Source organism: Bos grunniens, chromosome 10 (genome assembly GCF_055505025.1).
Source record: "Bos grunniens cultivar Pamir isolate PY7600 chromosome 10, Bosgru_T2T1.0, whole genome shotgun sequence".
In the NCBI taxonomy this organism is placed as follows: domain Eukaryota; kingdom Metazoa; phylum Chordata; class Mammalia; order Artiodactyla; family Bovidae; genus Bos; species Bos grunniens.
Window position 1 is genome coordinate 11,565,036 of NC_141174.1, and position 12,220 is coordinate 11,577,255.

Genomic DNA, 12,220 nt, shown 5'->3' on the forward strand with positions numbered 1-12,220 from the left:
GAGTCAGTGATGCCATCCAACCATCTTGTCCTCTGTTGTCCCCTTCTCTTCCCACCTTCAATCTTTCCCAGCATCAGGGTCTTTCCCAATGAGTCAACTGTTTGCATCAGGTGGCCAAAGTATTGGAGTTTCAGTGTCAGCATCAGTCCTTCCAATGAATATTCAGGACTGATTTCCTTTAGGATGGACTGGTTTGATCTCCTTGTAGTACAAGGGACTCTCAAGAGTCTTCTCCAACACCACAGCTCAAAAGCATCAATTCTTTGATGCTCAGCCTTCTTTATGGTTCAGCTCTTGCATCCATACATGACTACTGGAAAAACCATAGCTTTGACTAGGCAGAACTTTGTTGGCGAAGTAATGTCTCTGCTTTTTAATATGCTGTCTAGGTTGGTCATAGCTTTTCTTCCAAGGAGCAAGCGTCTTTTAATTTCATAGCTGAAGTCACCATCTGCAGTGATTTTGGAGCCCAAGGAAAAAAAGTCTGTCACTGTTTCCATTGTTTTCCCACCTATTTGCCATGAAGTGATGGGAGTGGATGCCATGATCTTAGTTTTTTGAATGTTGAGTTTTAAGGCAGTTTTTCACTCTACTCTTTCACCTTCATCAAGAGGCTCTTTAGTTTCTCTTTGCTCTCTGCCATAAGGTGGTGTCATTTGCATATCTGAGGTTATTGATATTTCTCTATGTAATCTTGGTTCCAGCTTGTGTTTCATCCAGCCCAGCATTTCACATGATGTTCTCTGCATATAAGTTAAATAAGAAGGATAATAATATACAGTCTTGACATACTCCTTTCCCAATTTGGAACCAGCCCATTGTTCCATGTCCGGTTCCAACTGTTGCTTCTTGACTTGCATCCAGGTTTCGTAGGAGGCAGATAGTGGTGGCGGTCTGGTATTCCCATCATCTTAAGAATTTTCCACAGTTTGTTGTGATCCACACAGTCAAAGGCTTTGGCATAGTCAATAAAGCATAAGTAGATGTTTTTCTGGAATACTCTTGGTTTTTCTATGATCCAATGGATGTTGGCAATTTGATCTCTGGTTCCTCTGCCTTTTCTAAATCCAGCTTGAACACCTGGAAGTTCTCGGTTCACGTACTGTTGAAGAGGAGCTAGGAGAATTTTGAGCATTACTCTGCTAGGTCTGGAATGGTACTCCATAATTTGCATTTATAACAGTTATCCAGGTGGTGCTTATGCTGGGACCTCCCTTTGAGAATTGTTTTGGAAGTTACTGACTTGTGATGTGTACAAGCTAGTACAAGAAATTAATTTTAATCAATTGGATTTCAGGAATTCAGTTCACAGAAGTTCTCTTATTTAATCACATGTATTTATTGAGTGCCAGGTGAAGGCCAGTCACTCTTATCAGTCTCCAGGGATATACTGGAGACTAAGCCTATTAGAAACCCTGCTCTCATGAGGCTGCTCTTGAACCTAAGGCTGAGTCACTCCTTTCTATTTCTTTTACACTACACAGTTTTATTTTATAAGAATTTGTTTGTATATCTACCCATTTATAACTGAGTTTCCCTGGTGGTTTAGATGGTAAAGAATCTACCTGCATAGCAGGAGACCTGCGTTCAATCCCTGGATTGGGACGATTCCCTGGAGAAGAGAATGGCTATCTACTCCAGTATTGCCTGAAGAATCCCACGGACAGAGGAGTCTGGTGGGCTACAGTCCATGGGGTTGCAAAAGTCAGACAGGAGGGAGCGACTAACACTTTCACTTTCCACTTATGATGGGGTTTCCTTGATGCACTGAATTATCTTTAATCCATTCATTCATCAGTTTACTGGACAATCTGTTTGCAAATAAGATCCAGAGGGAAAAAACTACGAGGGAAAAAATTCCTTGTGTAGGAGTGAAGACAAGGAAAAAGACAATTGCATGTAGAGCAATAAGCATGAAAGAGGCTGTGGGAGATGTGATTGTTGCCATATATCCACTCCTTGGCTGGTAGACCCTTTCCTCAGCTGCTGCCAAGGCTAAACTAATGCCATACACCTGCCACCTTTTGGAGGGAAAAAAGGGTGAATGAAAGCCACCTGCCCTGGAGATTACTGAGAAGTTACAACCTACCCAGTTAATTCTTGGAGTAAGAACAGACTCCACCCAGGGGAAGAAAATGGCGGAAGCAGTGAAGTCAGAGAAATCTGTGCAAAAGATCCTGATTCCTCTGGGGTACGAACTTGCATGGTGCAGGGGACGAATGTTTCTAAATGACACAGGAAGCCATTTGATGCTGTCCTCAAGCCCCAGGGATTTTACAGAGGTGAGTAGCATGATCGGATATCCATTTTAACGTCATCACGGTTGCCGTGTGCAGAAGTGAGGTAGGAGGAGAGTGAGAGTGGAGGTGATTTTGGAGACGATGGTGTAGTGGTTAACTCTCCTGGCTCTGGAGCCTGATTTCCTGGGCTTGAATTCCTGAATTTCCTCTTAGTTAGCTATTTCACTTAGCATAAAAAGATTTAACTTCCCAGAGCCCTCAGTTTCCTTGTCTATATGATGGGGATAAAAGTGGAATTTACTCTTAAAAGTTGTGTGAGGAGCCTTAAATTAATCAAATTATGTCAGGCATTGGCTTATAGAAAGTGCTCAGTAAATGCTGGCTCTTGTTACTGTTTGGTTAGTACTATTATTAGCAGCTGTATTCGCGGTGGTAGCACAGGGAGGTAAGGCAGAAGTAGCAGTAAAGCTGGTAGTGTGTTTAGATGAGAAATGAATGGAAGCTAAGTCAAGGGAGTGGCAACGGGGGACGAAGCCATGGGGGAAGAATTTTATATGATATTTAGTTTTAATTCTCAGCAACAGTTTGACTTAGAAGTGGGTGAGAAGATAGCTTGGATAACTGGATAGCTAAACAATAGTGCCGTTTCCTGAGATGAGGATCACAGGCAGAGGTGCTGACTTTCATGGGAAAGTTAGAGTCTGGTTTTGAAAGTAATGAGTTTGAGATACATTTGCAATATCCCCAGTGAGATGTCCACATGTAGCTGGAGAGTTCCGGCTTTAGACAGAGGCAGACGTGTGTGCATGCTCACGCATGTCCGACTCTTTGAGACCCATGGACTGTAGCCTGCCAAGCTCCTCTGTCCACGGGATTTCCCAGTCAAGAATACTCAAGTGGGTTGCTGTTTCCTATTCTAAGTAATCGTCCCAACCCAGGGATTGAATCTATCTTGCGTCTCCTGCATTGGCAGGCAGATTCTTTACCACTGTGCCACCTGGGGTAAAGGCTGAACCTTGAGATAAACATCTCATAGTAAAGAGTATATTTACAACTCTAGCATCTTTGGGACACCCACATTAAAAAAAATCAATAATTGAGAAAATAATTAGAAAAAAATGGGATCCAAGAATAGTTCTAAAAAGGTTTTAAGCAGAAGAGGAGGATGGAACTCTTGGGAGTACTCAGAAAAAAGCAATAAAGAATGCAGCCTTGGGAGGAGAATATGGTACACCAGAAACCTCAGGTAAAACCAGTAACGTCCAATCTGTCTACTACAAACTTTTACTCACACTGTCTACTCACAGTCTGCATTTCCCGGACCACCGAGGGAATAGAGAGTACAACAGGAGGAATTTTTACCTTTAAAGTCACAGATGACATTCCAGTGCAAGGTGAGAGAAACATCACACTTGAAACCCATGTTCACTTTGATATATTTCCTTTGAACACTGGGGCCCAGGCTAAGGTAGTTCTACAGTGTGAAATCCTAGCTCTGTAAGAAAATCTGACTTATTTTAGGTGTTTCTTTTTTAAAAACCAAGAACATATAAGTATCGTAGAAGGCTACAGTGATCTAGAAATTAAACACACAAATTAAAAAAAGCAAAAAGGCTTTCCTGGTGGATCAGTGGTAAAGAATCTGCCTGCAATGCAGGAGATGCGGGTTCGATCTCTGGGTTGGGAAGATTCCCTGAAGAAGAAAGTGGTAACCCACTCAAGTATTCTTGCCAGGGAAATCCCATGAGCAGAGGAGCCTGGTGGGCTATGGTCTACGGGGTGGCAAAGAGTTGGACACGACTGAGCGGCTAAACAGCAGCAGCAAAAACTGTATAAGAGATTTATATTGTATTTTACAAAGCTAAATGTGCAAGACATAATATCTATTTCCTTTAAATCAAACCAAATTAAATCTGACTGTAAGCTTCAATACCACAGACTGTAAATTTATTGGGACTCTCTCCATATTTTAATGTATTATGCAAGGAATCTGGCTAACTAGACTTTTCAGAGATGTAGGCTTCACTGGTTACCATTGAAAAGTCTGTGATCCTTTAAAGTTCAGAGGTGCAGATGCTCTATTCCATGCACTTAGGGTTTAGGAGTCTGAATTGTCAACCCCAAATTACGTACCTAGAGAAGACATACTTCTGGCCTGAAAGGAGACATAAAGACATTTTAAAATGAAGGAAAACTAAGAGGATTTGTTGCCAGCAAATCTACCATAAATGAATGACCAAAGGAAGTTTTCTAAACAGAAAATTGCTTGACAATTGAACTAAAATTGTAACACTGTCCGATGTGGCTCTGAACATATGTAGAAATATTTATTACATTTATAAGTCGAGGAGAGTAAAAGAATGTAAAGCCAGGTAAGGTTTCTATGTACCATTTAAGTTAGTAGAATGACAATGCCAAATAGACAGTAATAAGTTATGTGTATACAATGTAATATTTAGAGCAACCCCTAACAACACTAAACAAATAAACTAAGAAATGCTATCAGTTCAGTTCAGTCACTCAGTCGTGTCCGACTCTTTGCGACCCCATGAATCGAAGCACACCAGGCCTCCCTGTTCATCACCAACACCCGGAGTTCACCCAAACTCATGTCCATAGAGTTGGGTGATGTCATCCAGCCATCTCATCCTCTGTCATCCCCTTCTCCTCCTGCCCCCAATCCCTTCCAGAATCAGGGTCTTTTCCAATGAGTCAACTCTCTGCATGAGGTGGCCAAAGTATTGGAGTTTCAGCCTCAGCATCAGTCCTTCCAATGAACACCCGGGACTGGTCTCCTTTGAGATAGACTGGTTGGATCTCCTTGCAGTCCAAGCGACTCTCAAGAGTCTTCTCCAACACCACAGTTCAAAAGCACGATTCTAAAAACTGTTACAGAAAACCAATAAAAAGACTAGAAAAAGAAAACAGAAATAAAAAACAGAACAAACAGAAAACTAACTAAAAAATGGCAGTGTCCAGTTTATTTATTTTTGTTCTTGTTTTGATGTAATGTTTAGGAGACCATTGCCTAATCTAAGTTCATGAAGATTTACTTATATCATTTCTTCTAGAGTTTTATAGTTTAAGTTTTTACATTTAGATCTTTGATCCGTTTTGAGCTAGTTTTTGTGTATGGTGTGATGTATGTGTGTATGTGATCCAACACTTGGCACTTTTATTAAAAATAATTGATCATAAATATAAGGGTATATTTCAGGATCCTCAATTCTATTCCTTTTGCCTATTTGTCTCTGTTTATAACAGTACCACATTGTCCTGACTACTATATGTTCATAGCAGGTTTTGAAATTGGGAAGTGTGTCTTCTAATTTTGTTTTTCTTTCTTAAGATTATTTTGACTATTCTGCATGCCTTGTGTCTCCATATGAATTTTAGGATCAGCGTGTCCATTTCTGCAGAAAAGTTAGCTGGTAGTTTGATAAGGATTGCATTGAATTTGTAGATCAATTTGGGGAATATTGGCATTGTAGCAATAAATATTTTCCATGAAAACAAATGTTTTCCTGTTGATTAGGGTCTTAAATTTCTTTCAATGATGTTTTGTAGCTTTTAGAGTATAAGTTTTACCCTTCCTTTGTTAAATGTATTCCTAAGTATTTTATTCTTTTTGATGCTACTTTAAATGGAATTATTTTCTTGACTTCATTTTTTATTTGATCATTGCTACTGTGTTGGGAAAATCCCCTGGAGAAGTAAATGGTAATCCACACCAGTATTCTTGCCTGGAGAATCCCATGGACAGAAGAGCCTAGCGGGCTACAGTCCAGAGGGTCATAGAGATGGACAAGACTGAAATGACTTAGTACACGTGCACTGTATAGAAATTCAATTAATTTTCACATCCTGATATATATCTTGCAACTTTGCTGAACTCATTGATTATCTCTAATAGATTTTAGTGGATTCCTACAGAATTTTCTACATGCAAGATTATGTCACTGGCAAGTAACAGTTTTATTACTTCCTTTCCAATCTGGAGTCTTCTATTTAATTTTCTTGCATAATTGTCTTGGCTAGGATCTCCACTTCAGTGTTGCATACAAGTGGAAAGAGAAGACACCATTGTTTAGTTTCTAGTTTTCATTCACACCGTTAATATGATATTTTTCATTTGTTGTTCAGTTGCTAAGTTGTATGCAGGAGACACAAGAGAGGTAGGTTCATTCCCTGGGTTGGGAAGATTCGCTGGAGTAGGATATGGCAATCCACTCCAGTATTCTTGCCTAGAAAATCCCATGGACAGAGGAACCTGGTTCGCTACAGTCCATGGGGCCACAAAGAGTTGGATACGGCTGAGCACTCCTACAAATATCTTAACTGTAAACTTTATGTAGAGGATTATTTGTATGGTTTTCACACCAAGGGGATCATATCACATTTGCAAATTTTAGCCTAGTTTTCTTCCCAACATAAACGGTTGTATCATTAATCTGTCTTTTATATATCACTGTAATGGCTACATGCCATTTTATTGCACTTTAAAAAATGAATTATCTTGCCATTTATCCAAGATTAATTATTCTAAAAATTATCCTATAAATCCATGTGGTTATATTCATGATTGTTTTGGGGTTGAAATCTAAGAAGTAGCATATCTGTGTCATAAGGCATGCACCTGTGATAGATTTTTATAATTTAGTTTAGTATTTGTTCTGCTTGTGTTTTCTCTCCAACTAAATTGTCAGATTCTTTTAGATAAGAGCCTGGTTTTTTCTTCTGAGTATCTCCATAGGCTACCCAGGATACCTACACAGGAACATTCGCCTGAAGGTGGCTAAGGAAAATATTTAAATGACTAGATATCTCTTTGTAACAAATGGTTTATTCTTAAACTTTCCTTCTGTACCTAAGATGTTTCCATTGTTTTCTTTTTATATGCCTTTATTATATGAAATACTACACACACACATACTTTTCAATAACTAACATTTTTTTATATTCTTTTTATCCAACTTTACATTTATTACTTCCATGTTGTCTAATTATCAAAGATATTTCAAGCAGTCTTTTTGCTTGAAAAGGGTGGGTATCAGGAACTGGGCTCTTGAGAATATATTGTTTAAGTAGTGCAGGTTTGGTAAGCAAACACAGTTGGTAAAAAAGTTTAGTTTCTTGTAAGTCTATAGCCAGATTGAATGCATATCTTTTGCTTGTCTAAACAATCATCACTGCTGCTGCTGCTAAGTCACTTCAGTCGTGTCCGACTCTGTGCGACCCCATAGACGGCAGGCCATCAGGCTTCCCCATCCCTGGGATTCTCCAGGCAAGAACACTGGGGGTGGATTGCCATTTCTTTGTCCAATGCATGAAAGTGAAAAGTGAAAGTGAAGTCGCTCAGTCGTGTCCGACCCCTAGTGAACCCATGGAATGCAGCCTACCAGGCTCCTCCGTCCATGGGACTTTCCAGGCAAGAGTACTGGAATGGGGTGCCATTGCCTTCTCCAAAACAATCATCACAGTTGGTAACAATACAATTTTGCTACTAGAAGCACACACACAGATTGAGAAATTGGGTGTGTTTTGTAGACATTTTTCAGAAGTAGGATACTATGAGGAGCAAGCTGGCTTAAAGAATAGGAGAGGAGGCACCATCTGAAAGAATAGGAAAGAAAATTCATGAAAATCTGTGGCTGGTGATCAAAAAGGAAAAGCTAATGGTTATTAGCTGTGAATAGTCTGAGTTTTTATGCTGCTAGAATGTACAATATTATAAATTACTGTTTTGGGATTGTTGTGTTAGAGAACAAATGACATATAAAAAAGAAAGAAACAGTCTTCGGATTGGGTTCTGTTTTATTTTAAAGTTATTTTCCAAGCACTACTGTAGGAGCCTTTTTCAAAAGTGACATTTCAAATCCTGAGGGTTTGTGCCTGGATGCAATTTATCTTTTAGCATATATTAAAGAAAAAGATGCTCTCATGAAATTTTACTCACCTGTTAGCAAAATTCATGCCTTTTAAAGTTTAGAAATTCTAGAGTTTCTTATCAAGACATCGACATTAGCATCTGCAGCTCTTTAGCAAGAGATGTAAACATGCAAAAGATTAGCTTGTTTACTTACATTTCAGTTCAGTTCAGTCTTACATAACAACTGCTTAAGACCAAGACCAAACCAAAACATTGAGAACCTATAAAATACGTGGAGGTGCTTTGGAAGAGCTAGGAGGCTGGTGTCTAGAAAAGTCAGGTGAAACAAAGATGTATTCTATTGTGCAAAGAGCCAGATGAGTTGGGGGTTTGAGAAGAAAACGTGAAGGATCAGCTAGGATCTTCAGTGCCCCTTTGTTTTCCATCAAATCAGAAAGCAGGAAAGATAAGCATTCCCTGGGTTTAGGGGAAAGAAAGGAAGATTTTAAGGAGACAGTAGGATGCCATAAACCCTGTGTGTGGTGGGAACTGGACATGGAACAACAGACTGGTTCCAAATAGGAAAAGGAGTTCGTCAAGGCTGTATATTGTCACCCTGCTTATTTAACTTCTATGCAGAGTACATCATGAGAAATGCTGGACTGGAAGAAACACGAGCTGGAATCAAGATTGCCGGGAGAAATATCAATAACCTCAGATATGCAGATGACACCACCCTTATGGCAGAAAGTGAAGAGGAACTAAAAAGCCTGTTGATGAAAGTGAAAGTGGAGAGTGAAAAAGTTGGCTTAAAACTCAACATTCAGAAAACGAAGATCATGGCATCCGGTCCCACCACTTCATGGGAAATAGATGGGAAAACAGTAGAAACAGTGTCAGACTTTATTTTTCTGGTCTCCAGAATCACTGCAGATGGTGACTGCAGCCATGAAATTAAAAGACGCTTAGTCCTTGGAAGGAAAGTTATGACCAACCTAGATAGCATATTCAAAAGCAGAGACATTACCAACAAAGGTCCGTCTAGTCAAGGCTATGGTTTTTCCTGTGGTCATGTATGGATGTGAGAGTTGGACTGTGAAGAAGGCTGAGCGCCGAAGAATTGATGCTTTTGAACTGTGGTGTTGGAGAAGACTCTTGAGAGTCCCTTGGACTGCAAGGAGATCCAACCAGTCCATTCTGAAGGAGATCAGCCCTGGGATGTCTTTGGAAGGAATGATGCTAAAGCTGAAACTCCAGAACTTTGGCCACCTCGTGTGAAGAGTTGACTCATTGGAAAAGACTGATGCTGGGAGGGATTGGGGGCAGGAGGAGCAGGGGATGACAGAGGATGAGATGGCTGGATGGCATCACTGACTCGATGGATGTGAGTCTGAGTGAACTCTGGGAGTTGGTGCTGGACAGGGAGGCCTGGCGTGCTGCAATTCATGGGGTCGCAAAAAGTTGGACACGGCTGAGCGACTGATCTGATCGGATCTGATCTGTGGTGGGAACATAATGGAAAAAAGGCTCAAAGCTTGCATCCGCAAGACCCGCGAAAGAGGCCGCCCTCCTCCTCCAGGGGCGGCGCTGTCTTTGTATCTTGGAGCACTCCACATGCCAGTCTGGGAATGATGTGGTAAGACTCATGGACCAAAAGGGTGCTGAGAAAGGTACTATCAAAGTAACCAACTGTTGGAGTGTAGCTTCCACTGTGACCTTGATTTCTGGATTCCAAGAGCCTTCATCTTTATTCTCATGGCTGGTGTGATTATTACCTACTTCTGCCTGGGCCACCACAGTAGAAGCCTGATGTTAGTATTTTTAAAATATTTATTTATTTGACTGTTCCAGGTCTTAGTTGTGGCTTGTGGGATCTAGTTCCCTGACCAGGGATTGAACCTGGGCCCTGTCCATTTAGAGCTTGGAGTCTCAGCTACTGGACCACAAGCGAAGTGCACCCCTGACAAGTCCTGCCCATCTTATTAACTGTTCTTTACATTGATGATCCGTCTTTTCAAAACCCCACTTCCTGCATACTTGAAGTTTCTGCTTCTGTTTCAGATTTAACGAATCATTTTCAAATGCTTCCATTAACTGTTACGAACCTTATTTCACATAGTTCTTTCTAAAATCATTAGCCTTTGTCTCAGTTAACTCAGAATTATTTTCTGCATCTGTGCTCTTTTTGCTCAACTATTTGCTCGGCCTCACTTTCCTTGGTTTAGGTTCTACTCATCCTTCAAGGCCCAGTCTAAATCATATTTTTAACTTGAAACCTTAGGCAGCATACTTCAGCTCAGGAATGTTTATTTTCTTTTTTCTTTGCCAAGATATAAGCCTATTAACTAGGATGCTGGGAAAGAAATGACCTCATTTAACATTCTGTTGAATCCAGTAGTATCCTTTATTTCCATTCCGCTGTCCAAACCATATAGTAAACATTTTGACAATGGGAGCCTTCTGAGAATTCTGCAGTGCCTCAGACAGTGCTGGGCACCCAGCAGTTAACACAGCACCTACTTGTGACTGAGGAAGAAGACATATTAAATAAAAAATACCACAGTGGTACAAAGTATAGGGAAGTGAGCAAGCCTTGAATGATACCAGTCAGAAATAATTTCAAGAAGGTAATAAAATTTTACAAGAGTTTTGTTTCTTCTTTCTTCAAAGACACCAAATGGGAGGGATAGGAAAGACCTCCAAATATTACATAGAGCTACCATATGACCCAGCAATCCCCCTACCAGATATAATGCCTGGAGAAAACTCTAATTCAAAAGGACACATGTACTCCAGTATTCACTGAAGTACTATTCACAATAGTCAGGACCTGGAAGCAACCTAAATGTTTAACAACAGATGCATGGATAAAGAAGTTGTGCATATTTCCAATGGAATATTACTTAGCCACTAAAAGGAATGAATCTGTAGAGACGTGGATGGACCTAGAGTGTGTCATACAGTGTAAAGCGAGTCAGAAAAAGAAACACAGAATCATAGATTAACGTACATATGTAGACTCTAGAAAAAGGGTACAGATGAACCCATTTCCAAGGCAGGAACAGAGAGGCAGACACAGAATGGACATGTGGACTTAGGTGTGCAAGGGAAGGGAAGGGTGAATTGAGAGATTAGGATTGACATAAATACTGTGTGTAAATTAGCTAGTGGGAAGCCTCTGCACAGCACAGGAAGCTCAGCTCGGTGTCTGTGATGACCTAGAGGGGTGTGGTGGTGGGAGAGAGCTCCAGGGGGAGGAGATACATGTATACATATAGTTGATTCACTTCATTGTACCGCAGAAATGAGCACAACATCGTAAAGCAATGATAAGCCAATAAAAAATAAATTTAAAAAAAATGAAAAAAGAAAAAAGATTCCAAATGTTGCATGGTCTGCTGTGTTGTTTGGTGCAAACAGCCTTGGGAAAATTGGAACCTGGAATATTTGATGAATCCTCCAGCCTTGGCACGTCAGCCTGGAGTGTGCTTTATTTTCTTTTATTCCTCAGGATCCCTATGATTATTAATAGTGGATATTATCCAAGGGCAAAGAATGTGTGGTCTTTTTGACCAGAGACTAGTTTCCATAAAGAAAATAGCGAACTAATTATCATCTCTGTCTCCAATCCATTTCTGCCACCCATAGCAACAAAGGATTCCATTAAAAAACATTACTATTTTATTAAAAATGCTAAATTAATTTAGTATTCTTTTTAATTTCCCAGTAGGTTTTGAAGAGATTATGGTGCCATCTGTGTATGCCCAGAAGTGATAATTATAATAGCAGAAGAACCAGCCTCAGCTTTGGTGCCTTCTTTTTCAAAAGTGACCTGAATGGAGTCATTGCATTTACTGATTAGTTACAGTTCTTTCTCTTCATTCAAATTGGTAATGAGGGAAACAATACTTCTCAATACTCTTTTAGTAAAAATGAATATCTCCTGAAGTAAACAGTTCAGGTGTAGACTACTTAATGGGCTTATTCAGCAGAGTTTATGAAAAAGTTGAACCAGTTCATTCTTAGCTTGTTTTCAGTTTTTACATACAGATTATCTTTTGCTAGTCTGTGAAGCTTGTAAACCACCTTCTGTGCCAAGCTATTGTTTCTT

The 12,220-nt window shown here is 40.0% G+C and overlaps 1 long non-coding RNA gene across 6 annotated transcripts in view; it reads left to right on the plus strand.

The window, feature by feature from the left end:
* The first annotated feature begins 1,312 nt into the window (after positions 1 to 1,312).
* Positions 1,313 to 12,220, plus strand: part of LOC147363918 (uncharacterized) — a 109,589-nt gene continuing 98,681 nt past the window's right edge. Inside the window, exons 1-2 of one of the 6 annotated variants that reach the window (XR_015133920.1) lie at positions 1,313 to 2,282; positions 3,548 to 3,634. This is a non-coding gene — a long non-coding RNA (uncharacterized LOC147363918). The remainder of the gene's footprint in view (positions 2,283 to 3,547; positions 3,635 to 12,220) is intronic. The other 5 variants (XR_015133919.1, XR_015133918.1, XR_015133917.1 and 2 more) reach the window with 5 other exon arrangements.